Here is a 20,769-nt window from a genome sequence, read left to right on the forward strand (position 1 = left end):
TTTCTGGCATCCCTCAGCCTACCTTAATCCTAGATTTTACTCTATATTATCAGCCTATTTGGATCCTTTTAGTCTTTGCTTTATTGCTATAGCTCCTATCATATTGTATGAAGAATTTCTTGAGGAAACAGATAAAAAACTGAAGGAGCCTAGCTTTTGGGGGGAGGATTAAAACAATGATAAGATTTATCTTTTTTATCCCTTCTATTTTATGTACACTTTCTCACCTTGTATGGCCCTGTTCATTGCCTCAGACACCAAGGAGTAACCACAAAAGCTTCTCCCCAGCTACTAATAAATCAGCTCTATAAGAAGGGATCTGAGAAATTGTTTTTGTGTGAATGACTAATACAGCCTACTCTGCCATTCTTCCCCTGAAGTGGCTGAATTTTCACAGGAGATAAAACTTAAGGTCAAAGGAATTAAGCTCTAGTGGCTGCCATTTTGGGAGTCACCCAGGGCAACAGGTCACTTTTGCCAAGATGTGCTGTTACTGGGACAATGCTTACCAGGAAAACAGGGTCAAGCCAGAGCAGACTCTCAACACTAGATGATTTTCAAACTATGCAAATGCCAAAGAAGCTATCTCTTAATATAGGGAGCACCAAAGCTGAATAGGCCAACTGAAACATTCATACATTAATAAAGATGCTACTTATAGTCATTTTCCATCTAAATAATAATGTTGGGAAACAGTACTGATTAACAAAATTACCATGAAGTAAACTTAAAATAAAAATTATCCATAAATTGTGCTTTTTAAAATGAGTGTCTTCAAAAATGTAACTGAAACCAAGATAGCAAAATGTTAGCTTCCAGTTCTATGATGAAGTAGATGGTATCAGACTCACTTTCTTGCCATAAACAATAAAAACTTGACAAAATATATAAAATAACAGTTACCTGGCTCAGAGAGCAACCAACACAGAAACTCAAGCACGGAACAATTGTTTTGATAGAGGGATGAGGCAGAAATAAAAGTTCGATGCTGCTAAGGTGGCTGAGATTTGGGGAGCAGGATGTGGTAGAGATGGTTGAATGTGAGGGAGGGAACCCAGAAATCTACATGGAAATTGCCCTTGGATCCTTGGCTAACCCTTGGGCTACTGAGTGGTGGCTGAGACTCCTAAAAGTCTGGGAGAAAGTATGTGCTGTGAAGCTGAGACACTCTGAGTGGAAATGCCAGGTATTAAACAGTATTGGAAAGATGTGGGATTTGGGGTGATGGGAGAGTGGAAGACATAGGTGAACATACCAAACATCGACTTACAACTCAGAAAAGCCACCCATAAGATTATCAATCATACTTAGCAGTAAGGGGACCCTAAAGTAGATCTTCCCTAAATAAGTCCTTCTAGTAACTTAGCTGACTGACGGTGGTGCCTGGGTGGCTCAGTCGTTAAGCGTCTGCCTTCGGCTCAGGTCATGATCCCAGGGTCCTGGGATCGAGCCTCGCATCGGGCTTCCTGCTCCGCGGGAGGCCTGCTTCTCCCTCTCCCACTCCCCCTGCTTGTGTTCTCTCTCTTGCTGTGTATCTCTCTCTGTCAAATAAATAAAATCTTTAAAAAAAAAAAAAAAACTTAGCTGACTGAACAAATTTAAAGACTCTAAAAATTACTATAAGATAGTCTAGAGTAAATCTAGCATTTACAGTGTCTGGCATATAATAAATATTTACTAAATACTGCCCTCCACCCCCTGAAAACTGTAAAAGGCACCAATTATCAAGAGATAAAACAGTGATTAAAAGCAGAGTTAAGGGGCACCTGGGTGGCTCAGTCGTTAAGCGTCTGCCTTCGGCTCAGGTCATGATCCCAGGGACCTGGGATCGAGCCCCGCATCGGGCTCCCTGCTCCACGGGAAGCCTGCTTCTCCCTCTCCCACTCCCACTGCTTGTGTTCCCTCTCTCGCTGTGTCTCTCTCTGTCAAATAAAGAAAATCTTAAAAAAAAAAAAAAAAAGAAAGCAGAGTTAATCCAGATATTTGACTTAGCAAAGACTCCAAAATAGCTGTGATTAATATAGTCAAAAGAAAAGAGATAGAAAAACCAGATGAAAGAATAGAATATTTGAACTTAGAAGCCACAAAAATAAAAAATCCAAAAAACTTCCCAGAACTTCTAAAAACAGTATCAGAGATTAAAAACTCACAGGATGGATTCAACAGTAGAGTAGATATGCAGCAGACAGGATTAATGAGCCAGTAGATAGGTCAATATTATATATCCAAAATAAAGCACAAAGAGAAAAAAAACAGAAAAAGCAAAACAGAAAGTAATATAGAGCCATAGTGAGATGATCTAACATGCATGCAATTAGACTCACATTAGGCAGAAAAAGAAAGAATGGAAAAGAAGACAAATTTGGAAAAAATGGCAAATAATATTCAGAATCTGAGGAAACATATCTACCCCACAGATTCAAGAAGCTCAGTGACCCTCAGGCAAGACAATAAACAGAACCAAACCTAGGTACATCACAAATTGATAAAAAGCAAAGATAAAGAGAAAATCTTAAAAGTACCCATGGTGGGGTAGGGGGCGGGGAAAGGACACATTATCCTCCAGGAAACAATAAGAATGAATGTTGATGGAGGTTAAAAACATGCTACTACACAAACAATGAATCATGGAACACTTCATCTAAAACCAATGATGTAATGTATGGGGATTAACATAAGAATAAAAATTAAAAAAAACAACAACAAAAACCCATGCTACTAAACAATGAATGGCTCAACCAAGAAATCAAAGAGGACATCAAAATTACATAAGGAGACAAATGAAAATGAAAACACAATGGTCCAAAATCTTTGGGATGCAGCAAAAGTGGTTCTAAGAGGGATGCTTATAACAATGCAGGCCTACTACCTCAAGAAGCAAGAAAAATCTCAACATTAATGACCTAACCTTACCCCTAAAAGAGCTAGAAAAAGAACAAACAAAACCCAAAACAGAAGGAAGGAAATAATAAAGATTAAAGTAGAAATAAGTGAAATAGAATTTAAAAAAACCCCACAGAACAGATCAATGAAACCAGAAGCTGGTTCTTAGAAAGATCAACAAAATTGATAAACCTTTAGCCAGACTTATTTAAAAAAAGAGAGAGGACTCAAACAAAATCAGAAATGAAAGAGGAGAAATAACAACCAATATCACAGAAATACAAAAGGTTATAAAAGAATATTATGAAAACCTATATGACAACAAATTGGACAAACTAAAAGAAATGGATAAATTCCTAGAAACATATAACCTCTTAATCAGGAAGAAACATATAACTCTCCCGAATCAAGAAGAAATAGAAAATTTGAACAGATCGATTACCAGGAATAAAATTGAATCAGTAACAAACAAAAGTCCAGCACCAGAGAGCTTCATAGGTGAATTCTACCAAATCTTTTTTTTTTTTTTTTCTTTTTTACTGGCTTCTTAGAGTTTATTTTCTACTTGGTATAAGGCACATGGTTACAGGGCGTCGGAAAAGTTTGCATATGGCATGGATAGTAAGAGTGGGGCTTTCTCAACTTCCTTTTTGGTGTTTTGCTGTTTTGATATAAAAGAACCCAAGTGCTTCTGTTTGCTGCAGCCTGACTAGTCTATATAGAGGGGAGGGGCGGGGGAGGAATGGCTCTGATGAGCCTAGTGCCTCCTGAAGCCTGGTGGTTGTGATGGCCACGCAGGATCAGGGCCGGTGTTGGCTTTGCTAGGCTGGCCACCAGGCTGCTTCCTCATGGCTTCCAAAGCCAAGTCACAGGTGACAGTGTCACTGGAGGCCTGGGGAGATTCTGAGCATTCTGGGGACTCCAACACCATAGGCATGAACGGGAGAGTGCACTTCCCCCAAAAGAAGCTTGCCCACCAGTGACCCAGGTGGGCTTTTGGGAGACTGGGTGGTGGGGGATGGCTTCCCCAGGTTACTCTGCACTTCTGCAAGAGCTGTTACTGGAAGTGGAACCCAGGCAGTGCCGGTAATAGTTGTGGGTGGCCACAAGTGAGCCACTGGAGGGGATGGCTGCCAAGTGGTTGTTTGTGGGTTGGTGGTGACCCCTGGAGGGCCTCGGCCTGTGATCACAGGTGGCAGGGATGGGGACACTAGGCCATGGAGCATTTGCAGAGAAGACTGATGAAGGCCACTCGGTGACCAAGGCAGAGGCAGGGTCTCTAACAATATTTACAGAAGAATTAATACCTATTTTTCTCAAACTATTCCCAAAAACAGAAGAGGAAGAGAAGTTTCCAAATTCATTCTATGAGGCCAACATTATCCTAATACAAAAACCAGATGAAGATACTACAAACAAAAAGAACTACAGGCCAATATCTCTGACAAACATAAATGCAGACAAATATTAGCAAACCGAACCCAACAATACGCTAATAAAAATCATTTACCATGATCATTGGGATTTATTCCATGGATGCAAGAGTGGTTCAATATTCACAAATCAATCAGTGTGATAAATCACATTAAGTGAGAAAGGATAAAAACCGGAAGATCATTTCAATAGATGCAAAAAAAAAAAAAAAGCATCTGACAAAGTACAACACCCATTCATGATAAAAACCCTCAACAAAGTAGGTTTAGAAGGAACAAACCTCACATAATATAGGCCATCTAGGAAAAACTCAAAGCTAATCATCCTTAATGGGAAAAAACTGAGAACTTTCCCCCTAAGGTTAGGAACAACACAAGGATGTCCACTCTCATCCCTTTTATTTAACATAGTCCTGGAAGTCCTAACCATAGCAATCAGACAAGAGAAATAAATAAAAGGCATCCAAATTGGTAAGGAAAAGGTAAAACTTCCACTATTTGCAGATGACATGATAATATATATAGAAATCCCTCAAGACTCCACCAGAAAAACTACTATAACTGATAAATGAATTCAGTAAGGTCACAGAATACAAAATTAATATACAGAAATCAATTGCATTTCTGTACACTAACAATGAAATAGCAGAAGGAGAAATTAAGAACACAACCCCATTTATAATTGCACCAAAAATAATAAAATACCTGGGAATAAACTTAACCAAGGAGGTGAAAGACCTGTACTCTGAAAACTATAAAATGTTTGATGAAAGAAATTCAAGATGACACAAGCAAGTGGAAAGATATTCCATACACATGGACTGGAAGAACAAATACTGTTAAAATGTTCATACTACCCAAAGCAATCTACTGATTTAATGCAGTCCCATCAAAATATCAACAGCATTTTTCACAGAACTGGAGCAAATAATCCTAAAAGTTGTATGGAACCACGAAAGACCCCAAATAGCCAAACCAATCTTGAAAAAGGAAAAAAAGAACAAAACTGGAGGTACTACAATCCCAGATTTCAAGAAATAATACAAAGCTGTGGTAATCAAAAAGTATGTTATTGGCACAAAAATTGACACATAGATCAATGAAAAAGAATGGAGAGCCCAAAAATACACCCACATTTATATGGTCAATTAATCTTCAACAAAGGAGGCAAGAATATACAATGAGAATAACACAGCCTCTTCAACAAATGGTGTTGGGCAAACTAGACAGCTATATGCAAAAGAATGAAATTGGACCACTTTCTTACACTATACACAAAAATTAACTAAAAAATGGATTAAGGACCTAAATGTGAGACCTGAAACCATAAAAATCCTAGAAGAGAGCACAGGCAATAAGCTCTCCAACATGGGACATAGCAACATTTTTCTAGATATGTCTCCTGAGGCAAGGGAAATAAAAGCAATAAGAAACTATCAGTAATACATCAAAATGAAAAGCTCCTGCACATTGAAGGAAACAATCAACAAAACTAAAAGGCAACCTACCGAGTGGGAGAAGATATTTGCAAATGACACATTCGATAAAGGGTTAGTATCCAAAATATATAAAGAATTTATATAACCCAACACCAAAAAACCAAATAATCCAATTAAAAAGGGGCAGAAGACATGAACATACATTTCTCCAAAGAAGATATCCAGATGGCCAACAGACACATGAAAAGACATTCAACATCACTCATCATCAGGGAAATGCAAATCAAAACCACAATAAGATATCACCTCACACCTGTCAGAATGGCTAAAATAAAAACACAAGAAACAACAAATGTTGGCAAGGACGTGGAGTAAAAGGAACCCTCTTGCACTGTTGGTGGGAATGTAAATTGGTAAAGCCACTGTGGAAAACAGTTTGGAGGTTCCTCAAAAAATTAAAAATAGAATTACCATATCATCCAGTAATCCACTAATAGGTATTACCTAAAGAGTATAAAAACACTAATTTGAAGGGACAAATGTACCCCTATGTTTATAGCAGCATTATTTACAATAGCCAAATTATGGAAGCAGCCTAAATGTTCATTGATAGATGCATGGATAAAGAAGATGTGGTACACACACACACAAACACACGCATGCATGCACGTGCGCACGCACACACACACACAGGAATATTACTCAGCCTTAAAAAAGAATGAAATCTTGCCATTTGAACAATGTGGATGGACCTAGAGAGTATAAGGCTAAGTGAAGTAAGTCAGAGAAAGACAAATACTATATGATTTTACTCATATGTGAAATTTAAGAAACCAAACAAAGAGAAAGAGAGACAAAAAACAGACTCTACAGAAAACTGATGGTCACCAGAGGGGCAGTGGGTGGGGGGATGGATGAAATAGGTGAAGGGGATTAAGAGAACACTTATTATCATGATGAGCACTGAGTCATGTATAGTTGTATAGAACTGTCGAATCCCTCTGTTGTATGCCTGAAACTAATATAACACTGTATGTTAACTATACTGGAATTAAAAAAAAAAAAGAATGTTGACTTAAGAAAAATTACATGCACACACAGAAAAATTCACAAAGTAAATGATTTTAAAAGTTCTGAAGAAAAAAAAAGTCAACTAAAAATTCTATACCCAAGGAGGATGCCCTTTAGAAAGAAGTGTGCAGTAAGGATGCTCTCAGAAAAATAAAACAAATGAGTGTTCATTTCTTGTAGAGAATTGCCCTATGAGTAATACCAAAGGGTATGATGAATCTAAGACAGGATGTTCTTCAGGCTCAAGGGCAAATGCTCTGATATGGAAGCATACAATTTTAAGAAGGAATCGGTAGCTCCAAAATGTAAACATATGGATAAATATAGAGACTACTGACCATTAAAAACAATAGTGATAATAATGCCTTGTGGGGTTTATCACTAAGTAGAAATAAAAGATATGGCAAGTGTAACAAAAATGTTGGCAAGGGGAAAACAGAATACACTTTAAGTTTCTTGCTTGCTCGGGCAATGCTGAGGTAAACTGTAATAGATTAATTTGGAAATATCTATAGTAACCACTAAAGAGCTCAAGCCCCACGTTGGGATAGAATTGACTTAAAAAAAAAAAAAGAATAGGGGCGCTTGGGTGGTTCAGATGGTTAAGTGTCTGCCTTCAGCTCAGGTCATGATCCCGGGGTCCTTGGATCGAGCCCCACGTCGGGCTCCTGGCTTAGCAGGGAGCCTGCTTCTTCCTCTCCCCCTGCTCATGCTCTCTCTCTCTCTCTTTCTGTATCTCTGTGTCTCAAATGAATAAATAAAATCTTTAAAAAAAGAAATTAAAAAAAAAGAATAAAAAAATGAAAGATTTTTAAAAAATTAATAAAATAAAGTAAAAGAAAAGGGAATGAAGGAGGAAAAAACAGAACAGATAAATGCAAAACAAATGACAAGAGAATTAAACTTAACTAAATCAGTATTTATATGTAAGTGGCATAAACAATCTAATTAAAATACAAAAACTATCAGATTGGAATTTAAAAAACAGAGATACAACTAAAAAAAAAACCAAAAAACAAATAAACCCCAGATGCAACTAAAAAACCCCACCAATTCGCTTTTCAACAGGTTGAAAAGAAATGATTTATACCATGGCAAATAACAAAAAGAAAGTTTTTGCTATGTCAATATGAGATAAATAGATATTAAAGTAAGACGTATCATGAGAAATAACTAGAGACATTTCACAATGATAAAAGGGTCAATGCAACAGAAAGATAAATGTCCTAAACATTTATGCATCAAATAACTTAGCTTTAAAAGAAATAAAACAAAGCTGAGGATAAAAATAAGGAACAGACAAATCTATAGTTATCACCAGAGATTTTAAAACACCTCTCTCACTCTTACTACATCAGTAAGGATATAGAAGATTTGAACATGACTAATGAACTCAATTTAACGGACATACATAGAACAGTATATGCAACAACTGCAGAAGAGAGATTCTTTTCAAGTACACATGGCACATTTACCAAAATAGATTATATTCTTAGCCATCAAGTAGATCTCAAATTTCAGAGGTTTAAAATTATGTTTTCTGACCACTATGGAAATGAGCTAAAGTGCAAGAACAGAAAGATGAGAAAAATCTCCAAATGACTGGAAATCAAGCAACGCAAGTCTATGTAACCCATAGGTCCAAGAAGTCACAACAGAAACTAGAATTAATCTCTAAAAGCTAACAGGGCCTGTCCACGGCCAGGGCAGTCAGGTAATGAAAAAGAGACTGGAGGATGTTAGCTCTGGGAGGGATCCTGGGGCAGTAGACAAATCCTGTTTTACCCTGGAAGGGACTGCAGTCTTAGAAAGGTCAAGTGGCCTGCACAAGGTCTCACAGATAGTCAAGAGGCAGGGCAGGGACACTAAATGCTGGCTCCCTGATTCCAAATGCAGAAGACTTGCCCCCTTTCTTGAGCATGTGCAGAAATCAACACATGAGAGTTAAGACATGACTCTAATTTTAATGGATACTCACTACTTTCATATGTCTCAAACTCTTGTCCTTATTTAGATGTTTTTGCAATTACTTCCACATTACACTCCATATTGGTGTCTCTTGTATTCATAGCCCTAAGTATTGATACAAATACTGCTGCTATTTACCTCTGGTCTGACCTCAGTTTGACAAAATGAGTATAAATAGAGAAAGAATAAGTAACAAAAGCTGCCCTCTGTCCACCAATCTGCATTTTGGTCATTCCTGACCGAGTAGCTGCCTTCAAATTTATCCTTTCCTTCCTTTTTTCTATCGCTACTGCCCCCTCCTGTCTCCTGCTCAGGCCTCCAGCTGTCCCTTCCCAATTCATGTCTTTCCTGGCTGCCAAAGGCATTTTTCTAACAGTCCCTACTGTGTCTCTTCTCTGCTTAACATGATTCTATGTGTTCCCCAATTCATCAGGATGAAGTCCATTCAAAATGCTCCCCAGCCCGGCCTCAACCCACCTACCATCCCACCTTTCAAGCTTCACCTCTCTGCACCATCCCCACATGCACCCTACCCATCTGTTACCTGCAAAAGGCAACATTTGTGCCTTTGAACCTGCTGTTCTCATTGTTCATCTTCTCTGTTAGCGCTTTTAGATAAAGCTGAAATGGACTCTCTTCCATGAAATCTTCCCTGTCCCCAAACTGGAATCATTTCCCTCTTTGACACTCTCTGCCCTTCCCCTGTACATATTGATTGGCCTTTATCATATCTCTGGTGTTACAACTATAAATGCATATGCCTGCAGCCTCTAGCACCAGAACACAATCTTACTGAAGGCAGGGCTGTAACCCCTACGCCTAGCTTGATACTGGAATAAGTGATGGCTTCCGTATCTGGGGTAACAGAGGATGAGCCTTTTCTGACACAGAAGAAATACAAACATCAGCTGACCTGCCATAAAGACAGGTGCCTAGAAGGGATGCGATGGGTAGAAGTCAAACGGTATCACCAGCAGGCCAGGCCTGCACCACAGTAGTTTCTAAAGTTCACAGTGGATACTCTGCTGAAAGGTCATTTCCTCTCACAGGGTCTGCCCACTTTCTAGAGGGCCATGACCAGAGTCTAGTGAGATGTGTCCAAGGGGGCGTAGCCTGCCGAAGTACAGCAGGGTAGTAAATCAGTGGATGGCCTCAGTCATTAGGAGCTTCTCCAAGAGGAGCTTTTCTTCCCCACAAAGACATTTCAACTTCAGTAGGTCTGAAGTAAAGAACAGAGTTTATTTTAAAGGGAAAATAAAAATTTCCAGGTGAATTAATGCACCACTCTCCAAATTAAAAACCCTGAGGTAAACCAAAGTGCTGTCTCTCAGATAAACACCCACTTCTATGAATCATGAATTTCTGAAAGAGAGAGACAGAACCATTTGTTCAGTCTGTGGATCAATGAAGGATACAGCAATAGTGAGAATAGGCGGGTACTGTGTGCACAAGGAACAAGTGCAAGGATGTTTGTTGGGGCATTATTTGAATCAAAAGCTTGGAAACAAATGTTTTTCAACAGAAGAATGGATAGGTTTTTAAATATGTCATCAATAAAACATTCTAGGGGCGCCTGGGGGGCTCAGTTGTTAACCGTCTGCCTTCGGCTCAGGTCATGATCCCAGGGTCCTGGAATCAAGCCCGGCATCGGGCTCCCTGCTCAGCGGGAAGCCTGCTTCTCCCTCTCCCACTCCCCCTGCTTGTGTTCCCTCTCTCACTGTGTCTCTGTCAAATAAATAAATAAAATCTTTAAAAACAAAAAAACCCAAAACCCCACTCTGCTCTGGTGAACATGGCTGAACTGGGGCTGCACCTAGCAGCCCAGAGGAATCTCAAAAGTATACTTTTGAGTGGAAAAAAATAGTTGTGTAAGGATATGTACAGAGTGACACTGTCTATATAAAGTTTTATAGAAAATAAGGCGATACCTTATCTAGGGAGACCTCACACATGCAGACTGGGTATAAAGGCACACAGAGCAATGATAAGGAGCATATTCAGGGCGGGGCTTATCCCTGGGGGATAAGGGGAGAGAGAAGGCCTGTGATCAGGGAAGGGGGGGTGGGGCTTCAACTAAGTATCCCAGTCACTCTTTCTCTTTTAATTTTTAAAAAATTTTTATTATTTTTTATGTTTTTAAAAAGATTTTATGTATTCACTTTAGAGATAGATGGAGAGAGTGTGAGAGAATGAGAGAGAGCATGAGCAGGGAGAGGAACAGAGGGACAGAGACAAACAGACTGTGCTGAGCACAGAGCTCCACACGGGGCTTGATCCCAGGACCCTGCAATCATGACCTGAGCCGAAAGCAAGAGTTGGACACTTAACTGACTGAGCCACCCTGGCCCCCATCCCAGTCACTCTTTGGCTGAGTGTGGTAATGTATGCTTTCATTACATTCACTAAGTCTTTTTGCATGCCTGAAGTATTTCATAATAAGGTTAATAGTGAAAAAAAGTTCTCAAGTATTCTATGTAAAATCTCCAGTGTTCGGTATTTTAATGCTCTGAGGGCAAAGGATAAAATCCACCACGAGTTTATCAATCTCTTTTAAGTAAGAGGTGAATTGGGTTCCCCGCCGGGCCTTGCATGGGCAAAATACTGTTTTTAGTGAACCTTACCTCCCTACTCCTCCACATCTCCCTCCCTGACTCCTCAGCTTTAAGCTGCACTGCACCCTTTTCTTCTGAGAGCAAGCAGCAGATCAGCTGCAACACTGCCTGCCCAGTGTAATGAGTCTGACGCCTGCCACAGAGTCCTGAGTCCCCGTGGACCTCTCAGGTGGCTGCGGTGTCATGGAAAGAATCCTGCACAGATGGCTCAGGGGATGTATGGTAACTACCTGTGCCACTCGTCCAAGTCCGTGGACCTCTCCTGGGCTAGGTGGCTTCATTTGTAAAGTGCATTTTGGAGGTTTGGATCTCTCAGGTACATCCCTTCCAGTTCTGAAATCTTTGGCACCACAAGCTGCATCCAAAAGACTCTCAGATCTGGTTCTCACCAAGGAGGAAACCTCACGATCAGTTGCCTCTTGCCCTGAACTCTGACACTGGGGAGTCGCATTGGTGTCAGGGTAAGCAAGTTATTTATTAGGAGTGTTCCACAGAAACGCTCTTCCACTTGCCTGAGTCACAGTGAAAACAGGAAGCCCACACCTTTTTCTTCTGAGGACCATCCCATGTGCCTACCACCTTCCACCAGCTGTAAAAACGTCTTCATGAAACCCCCACAGAGCCAAAGCCAAAGGGCGCTGTGTGCGGGAAGGGGTGGGATGTTGGGGCAGGAGGCATGCAGGCTGCTTGCCCACAGGAAACCCGCAGCAAAGTCTAGACAGTCCAAGGAGGAATCCGTCCAAGAAGTCTGCCCGGAGATAAGGCACTTCCTAAGTAGTCTCTGCCCCTCAGGCATAAATTACTTCATTTATCCAACGATGGTACAACCGTAAAACTGAGCATAGGACATGGAGCTTAAAATAAAATTTAAAAAATTATAATAGCCCCCCCCCCCGTTAAAATAGAAAATGGAAGCACAAATACAAGGTTCACAAGCTGAGTCCCCTTTCAGTCCTATCCCCAGCCAACCAGTTCTCTTCCCCAGTAGCAACCACTGTTCTCAATTTCTGGTATATCTCTTAGAGTTCAGGCATATACAAGCATATAAACATATAAACACATACACACACATGTATATACACATGTGATTCTTTAAAAAACATAGTACACATGTTCTATATTCTGGTTTTGGTAATTTTTTCTTTTGAAAAGTTTAAAATGTAGAGAAAACTTGAATCGATACCCCCATCTTATTCCCATAAATATGTTGTTATTTTCCCACATTTTTTTCTTAATCTGTTTATTTTTTTCCCTGAACCCTAAAGTGTATACTGCAGATATCATGATACTTATCTTCTGAATACATTAACATGTGTCCTGTAAGAATAAGGGCATCCTCCTACACACCCATAATAACATCATCACACCTATGAAAATTAACATTAATTCAAACTATCATCTTAATATGGAGTCCATATTCAAATTTCCCCAACTGTGTCAAAGGTGAACTTGCCTTTCACATTTACTACTCTATCCAGGAGAGTTTTCTGTACTATTCAAATAGAAACTCTTCAATCTTTGTGACAAGTAAATAATAGTGGTTAACATCTATTTAGTGCTTACTGTGTGTAAGGCACTCTTCTAAGATTTTTCTTCTGCCATCCCTGGGTTAATTTTCTTTCTGGTTTTTTTTTATAATGTCGTAAGTTTGATGCATAATTTCTTTTATTTTCATTCATTTCTGTTTCATTTAAGAACTTAGGTTGGTGAATTTTCCTAAGTACTGTATTAGCTGTGTCAAAAAAAAAATTATATGTAGAATTTTCACGTTATTTTCTAGATAGTCTACAATTTTCATTTTGATTTCCTCACTGACCCAAGTGAGGAAAGTGGGAGTTTTAAAAATTCCCAGTGCTGTTTTATTTTTGTGTTTTAATTTTTTAAATTTGTATTTCTTAGTTGTATTATAGAGTGATCATGTTTTCTTGTGCTATTTCTACTTTTTTGATATGTACTGTGGTTTTCTCAGTGTCCTACTATGTGGTTAATTTTTGTGGCAATTGAAAAGAAAAAGGTTTATCAACGAATCTACCTTATTAGTTAAGGAAGCAGCAGTTTTATGTCTCTACATCCATACCAAATTCAGCATGTTAGAATTCAAATATTTTTATATTTTTGGCCTGGGAATTTGAGATGTTTCATCCTTACCACTCTGTCATGCAATTGTGCTTAATGTTGGTCTTACATGGCATATCCCTTCTACTGAATTAAAGAACCTTAGCAATGGAAAAGTATTTAAAGGGCATTTAAGCCAACCTCCATTTAGTACAGGAATTTCCCTTACAGCACCCCCAAAAGATGTTCAAATGGATTTAACTTGAATTATTGCCATGCCGGGAAACTCAGTATACTGCTGAAGTTGTGGTGCTTATGGCCTCTATCAGATGGTCAAGGATTAAAGACCTCAGCAAGTATTAATTGGCTACCCACTCTGAGGACTACATTGCTCAGTGCACTTTCGGGAACACACAAGAGAAGGTTGATATTATACTAGAGCTGTGGTTCCCAAAGTGTGTGCCTCAGGGCACTGCAGTGAATTTGCATCATAGGATGGAATATTTTAAATTTTTCAGGAAAACAAGATACACAATATCTGTCAGGCACTGCAGAAACTACCAGATCAAGGTAGTTTATAGCTTCAACATTTTAGTTTGTGCTATATTCCTTTTGATGATCTCATATTTTTGCAAAACTGGGGTTTTGGCAGTTGTATCATAAAAAGTATTACGTGAAAATCAACATAGAACAGGAAAGGAATGTGGCAGTGTCCCATCTGATTCCAAGCTTTGGGAAGCTGTGCAGTACCCAACAGGAACATAAATCGTATTAGTATATAACTACGGTTATTTCAGAATAAAACAATGACATGTTCTTTCAATTTATGTGCAGTATTTTTTCAAAGAGCTACTCATTGTTAGGTCAGGACTATTTATTGAGTCCTCACTGCTTCATAAATGAAACTTCTGTGTATTTCTTTTGGCCTCGTGGACTCCAAGAGCACCATCTGCGAACTTCTCTGGGAGCTCATAGCTGAGTTTCAGAGACCAGTGCTCATGACAGCAATGCAATCAGGATGTCAGACGTTATGGTTAGACACTCTCATCGAATCAGCACACGTTTCAGGAGATCAAAGTGGAGGGAGTATTAGTCAGACTGGAGCACAACATAGGACAGAGTCAAACAAGTGCGATTGGCCTGGCCCCTGTCGGGTGGGAATGCCTGAACCACAGACAGGAGAAGGAGAACCTTTACAAGAGCAAAGAGGAGTGGGAATGAATATGGCCTGTTCTGGAGGCAGTGAAGACACTGATCTGGTGGGGTTGGGGGGGAGGCTTGGAGGAGCAGCTAAGGAGTTTAGAGTTTTTATTGGGTGTTTGGTCCCAGCAGTGATAATGTTAAAAACCAGTGTTTTAGAAGATTAATCCAAGTGGGGTAGCAGATGGGACTGGAGGGTGAGAAGGTAGGAAATTACATCACCTGAAATAGCAATGCGCCTATATAGGGTAGGACAAGCCTGATAGAATACGCAGTAGGTGTCAGTCCCCTCCCTCAGCAGCCACACTACATGGAGTCCACACAGCAAAGTTCTCAAAGCTATAATCCTAAGAATAGGAATCATAGCCCTTGATTGCACGCTTGGAAAATTGCTGTTTTAGGATTCTTTCTAACTGGGACACACTGGAATTGAGTTTACAGAAATTCTGCTTGGAGATCATAGCCTTGTTTCTAGGAAAGTATACAAAAAGAGGGGCTAAACATAGAATAGGAGAAAAGAATACTGGATCGAGAGCCAAGATACTTGAAACTCAGTCTAATTTTTGACCAAAAACTCACCAGAGAGTAGTCCTAGGCCTCCTTTTCTTCACTCTTAAAATGAGGGCTCTATGATGTGAGACATGAAGAAATTCTAAATTGCCAAAGAGGGCTCATTTCTATCTGAGGAATCAGGTCCAATCTTTTTGTATACTGATAAGTAGAGCCAAAATTGCAGTTTTAATATTTCATTCCAATTTGCATGAAGCGTTTATATCAACAAAGGGCTCTATACTATTAAAATATCATAATCTGGGCTTCTGTAAACTATTATTACTATAATAGCAGTGAATGTATACAAGAGACTGGAATATTGGCAGAGACTTCTAGGGAACAAAAATCAGCGTCATGTACCAAAGCTGCCCCATGATGACGACTCACAGACAACATTTAAAATAAAAATTAAGCAAATGATCTGCTTTGTGTCTCAAGGGAATAAACAAGCTCTGTACAACCTGCATGAAGACAGAGTAGGAGCATCCAAGTATGACAGGGAGAAGACGATGGAAAATCAGGGGAAATCGGAGAATGACTGCTTAGAACTTGACACAGTTACAAACACAAGAAATACCCAATAAAGGCCACATCAGAAGGGACATTAGGAAAGTCCTATGGATTTGTGTTTATTTTATTTTAATTCAAGCAATGACAGCTTTATTTTTCCTTTCCAACTTCAGAAGGAATGATAATGCATCCCACGCAATCAGCCCATAAAGCACTCCTGATTCTTTACTCAAATTGGGTAGAAGATCAAATGAGACAGTATTGGAGAACCCCTAGGGTGATGGGATTATTAAATGTCAGGACTTGGGGATGAGTCACAGAAGAGGTCTCTGGCTTTTTAAATGGCCCCCGGATATTGCAGTCTCTTTGATAGCCCTAAAATGTCTTTTTAGAGGCACTGGTCTAGTGGGGGCACAAAACCTCAGTAGCCCCCAAAGAAGAGCAGGATAAACATGGCCATAGTAGGCTTCTAAACACAGCTCTGGGTCGCAGCTTTTGCTAGGGTAGGGAGGCTGAGTTGTTTTACAGTGGAGGAGGTGGGGGAGTGGTAAGGGAGGGGGAAGAAAAAACATTCTCTCATCCTTGGGAAACTTGCAGAATTACTTCCCTCGATGAGTTTGTTCAAGCGAAATCTCCACCTCCCACCCTTGCTTACAGGTCATCGAACCCATTCACAGCTTAGGAAGTGACCCACAAGTACCCGAGTGAGGAGAGGGGCGTGGTGGTGGAAACGCTTGGAGAGAATGCCGTATCCTGTTTAACTTGGCCTTGCCAACGTTTCTTTAGTTAAAGAGCAAAAACGTCCTACTTCCAATGGCCTTTCCCTTCATAAAATGGGCTGTTCTCCACATTTACTTCATCTCACCTCTCCTGCATTAATCTCCTCATCTGCACCATTGTGTAGAAAATGCCTGGAAATAAAAATGTGATACACTTGCAAAAGGTAACACAATACACTATAAGTCCTTATAGTGCAAATGAACTGAGTCAATGTCCCCTGAATATGCTCTTCATTTCACTGTTGGCCACTCAGACAAGAGGAAATACAGGGTGAATGTGGGAAATAAAACTAGATAAAGTATGCTGGTGGCCAGAACTACAGAAGGGCTCTCTAAAGCCACATTTATGAACAAAGGCAAAACACAAACTTGGTGAGAATGACGGACACTGGGAACAACACCTTGAAGTTCTGGAAAGTTTAGAGAGTTAGCATTAGTACAAATGCAAAACCTTCGATGAGGCTGCAGGTGGATAAATAAGCCTCGTTGCCCATGTCCTAGCAAGGTGCCTTTTCCTCACAGCCTTTAGGAAACTGCCTATGATTTTCTGCAGCAGAAATAACTTGAGTGGTTTGGTCTGGGCACCCCCACTGCCTGTCAACCAATACAACAGGGAGCTGCCAATATCACCAAGGTTGTGGGGTTGGAGTCCCTGTAACCCTGTGTCCTTGTAGGAGACCACGTGAGAGCAAGGGTGCCCAAATCGCCATCTGCTATGGTTTTCCACTCTGTTGCCCCATCCTATCTACCAAACTTCTCTCTCATCATCTTCCAATCCCACCCCATGCCTGCCTACCTTCACCTTGTGCTCCTCAATTCTGTCACACTTCAAGATCCATGACAGTCCTTGCCTCCTTCCCCAGATGTTCTAGCCCACAGCCATTTTACTAGAACTCACCTGAGCCTGTGCTGTGTGCCTATGAGCAACCATGGAGTATCAGGGTTGGATGAGGCCTTACACGGCATCTGTTCCAAAGCTCTACAAGGTGCATGAGTCCCTCCCACAATCCCTCTGACAAGTGGCCACTGGGGCCCTACGGCTGGTATGAAGTCCATCCTCCATAAATGTGAGTCCTCCACGCCCAAACGCAGGCATGAGGCCGCCTATTCCTTTCACTGAGCAGCTTCAAGTGTGAGTAATGGAATCAGAGACCCTTCTTCGCAACCTCTCCCTAATCCTAACCCAGCCTTCCTGGGCACCAAGCCTTACGTGACTCACACATAGGACAGCTTTCAGGTATCTGAGGATGGGACACGGGCATCCCTTCTCTTCTTCCAAATAACTACTCATTCTTTTATTTAAGAATGTTCCAGGTAATGTGATTTCTGATCCTGGTTCTCAATGTCTCTCAGCATCTTTAGGTGTGGTCATCTGAAGTGAGGTCAGTATTGTATCCAGGTGTGGGTCCTGGCCATTCAATTTTGAGAAATGAAGAGTTTACAGTGCAGAAGCTATCTGTCATGCCCCTTCATACCACTGCTTCACCCACACTGTGTTGGCAAGCATCCATGATCTCTCCTCACAGGTGCTATTTATTCTACACTCACAGAAACTTTTTTTTTTTTTTAATAATCTAAGGACTTACACTTGTGCCTGCTATATTTCAACTTCCTAGGTTCAGCCTTGTTCTGTCATTAACTCTTTAGATCTTGATTTTAGTGCTCTCCCATGAATTAGCGAGGTGTGCCACTTTTGTCCTAATCTAAATCATGGATAAAAATGCTGAAAAAGACAGTTTTGAAGACTTACTCTTTTGACATATCATCTTCCCTTTGGGCTGTAAACTGCTTTATGCAATACTGTGCATATAATAAATGCTTACATACATTGTTGAATTATTCTAAATTCTCCCCCATATATGTTATAATTATATTTTCATGGTAATGATGGAATCTATCTTAATTCTTTCTTGCTGGGTTCATCTTTTCTAAGTCTCCCTCTTGCTTTTGCCCTCAGAACTCTGGGAACACAACGCAGCCTGCAAAGACCAATAAATACACATTATGTCAATAACATGTTCCGTAAATCCTTTTGTGGAGTCTATCCTGATTGGCTGTAAAGTCAGAGTGTAGAAAACCCATTGCATTAAAGCAGATAACATCTGTGAATCCTCTGATTTCCTGTTTGGCTCCAAAGTCAATATAATAATAGCTTCTTGTAGATATTTTTACTGTAGGATAAACAGACTAAGCTCCACTTTTAAATACAAGGATTTGAGTATGGCAGTGCATGCCAAAATGGGGGCTTCTGTGTACCTCCTGTAAAATCATCTTCTTGTAATATTTTTCAGTAGAAACAGTTCAAGATGGTCAACATTAACAAGGAGAGTGCAACGGTGATACTTCTCTTCAAATGCATTCCTCATCCCCAAGAAAACTGAAAACATAATCAGGGGAAAGATAATCCTACTTTGACAGAAAAAGGAAAGCAGGAATCTGAGCGTGTTGGAAGCTCAGTGGATATCTGATGATTCTAAGACCCACACTCTTGTTCAGCTTAGAAAACACTATATACCTTGAGGTTTGGGAACCAGGAAAACAGAACTAAGGTCCCAGGGCATCTGTTTCTGTTCCTTTTCAGACTCTGGTATTGAGCATGACTGACCCTAAAGGATGGGGATCTCACCTCCCTGACCATGACCTGGTTGGGGGGATGGGGTTGGTGGGGGCAGAGGGCGTATTAGGATGTGTTTAGGTGGGGAAGGCAGGAAAAGCATTTCTAAAATAACCACTACTTTGTTTCTTTTTGGTCACAACAGGCAATAATAAATTTTGAATTCTTAAATGATATTAAGTAGAAAACTGGGATTGAGGGGTGAGCATAGATACAAGAAAGTCAAGAACTCAATCCAATCTAAGGTGATAAGAGGTTGAAGCAGTAGTTACCTTTGGGGGTACTGACTGGAAATGGGTCTGAGGCTCTGGAGAACTAGAAATGTTCTGAATCTCAGTCTGGGTAATATTTACACAGGTGTGCAGATCATAAAAATTCATTGAGATGTATACTTAAGATTTGTACACAATTAAGATTTAATTGTATATAAATTATACAATTCTCAATAAAAAGGTTAAAAAATAATAAAAAGGTTAAGAACCACTGCTTAGTAGCCTGGCACTAGCCTGGCTATCCCGTTTAACTTATGGTGCTGGTATGGAAGAGGTGCCCAGCTCTTTATCACTCAGATGTTTACAAGATACAAAAGGGTGTCATTAACTTGGGGAAGCTGATAAATTATACCACCCATCGAAGTACTCTAATCTTTCAACAAACTGAATTCCAGGTCTTGGTGAGGCCGATGCAAAGCTGGGCTGTCCCCTGGAGCCAGGAGGAACAGCATGGACCCACAAGGAAGAAAGGGTGACAGTCCCCAGACAAAGCTTTTCAGACCTGCAGGAAGAGGACCTGCAGGGGCCAAGCTACCGGCTGAGAAGACACAGATCTGGGTTAACAAGGACCTTTCTTTGCTTCTGCTCCTGACTGAGGGACAAGAGGTCAAAGGAAACCAAGGGAAAGACATTCTAACCCTGGGGAAAGGTAGTGGGTCTGAGAAGCGAGATAGTGAGGCCCTGGGGTCTTGAAAGAGCAAGAGGCCCAAACACCACGAGACCCTGAGCACTGTTGTACTTCCACAGCTGCTGCTGGTGCTGGGCCAGGGGCAGGCCATCTCCCCTCTCCCACAACATCAATATATTCGCATCATGAACTTCCCAGTTCAAAGGTAGGCAGAGCAGGAGAGCAGAGTCTAGAGAGTGACAGGAGAGGAGACCAGAGTATCAGGAGAGGAAGAAAAGATTTTCAGGAGGTGTCTCACACGCCCCCACACATGTGGGATGAAGGGCGCTCTGGAGGCTGCCTCAGACACCCACTGCATTACAGTCTTTTGACTGTCACGAAAGCCGCAGGGGCGAGGGGGATGGCACTGATTTACCACCTACTATGCCCCCAGCCCAGCGCTAAGTGTTCTCACAAACGTCTGCCTGTTTGGTCCTGACAGCCTGCACGACAGGCACTGTCACTCCCATTTTATAGGGAAGGACACAGCAGCCAGCCCACAAAGACGAGATGACTTGCCCACAGTCATACCACTGGCCAAAGGCAGAGGCAAGAACCAGACAGAGCTTGAAGGCCAGAGCTTTCTTTATGTTAGCTGGCTTCAAGATGGGCTCTGAGTCTCTGTTCTCCAAGCTCACCAATGTTCTGGCCATTCTGGGGCACTGTGCTATGGACGTTAAGTGTAATAAGGCCTCACTCAGGGGTTCATTTATC

General features: G+C 40.7%; 1 protein-coding gene and 1 pseudogene across 8 annotated transcripts in view; both read right to left on the reverse strand.

Annotated features, from left to right (window-relative positions):
- Positions 1 to 20,769, reverse strand: part of ATG7 (autophagy related 7) — a 231,371-nt gene that overhangs the window by 47,711 nt on the left and 162,891 nt on the right. For 2 of the 8 annotated variants that reach the window (XR_010411756.1, XR_010411758.1), the window contains one exon: positions 1,767 to 1,940. The exons of the other annotated variants lie outside the window; for them this stretch is intronic. The gene's annotated coding sequence lies outside the window, so the exon portion shown is untranslated. The remainder of the gene's footprint in view (positions 1 to 1,766; positions 1,941 to 20,769) is intronic. 8 annotated transcript variants of the gene reach the window in all.
- The window catches only part of LOC123834378 (uncharacterized), a 38,748-nt pseudogene continuing 19,934 nt past the window's right edge, over positions 1,956 to 20,769 (reverse strand).

The sequence above is a fragment of the Mirounga angustirostris genome, unplaced genomic scaffold (genome assembly GCF_029215605.1).
Source record: "Mirounga angustirostris isolate CCGP_5_RB_7025 unplaced genomic scaffold, mMirAng1.0.hap1 SCAF_1, whole genome shotgun sequence".
Taxonomy (NCBI): domain Eukaryota; kingdom Metazoa; phylum Chordata; class Mammalia; order Carnivora; family Phocidae; genus Mirounga; species Mirounga angustirostris.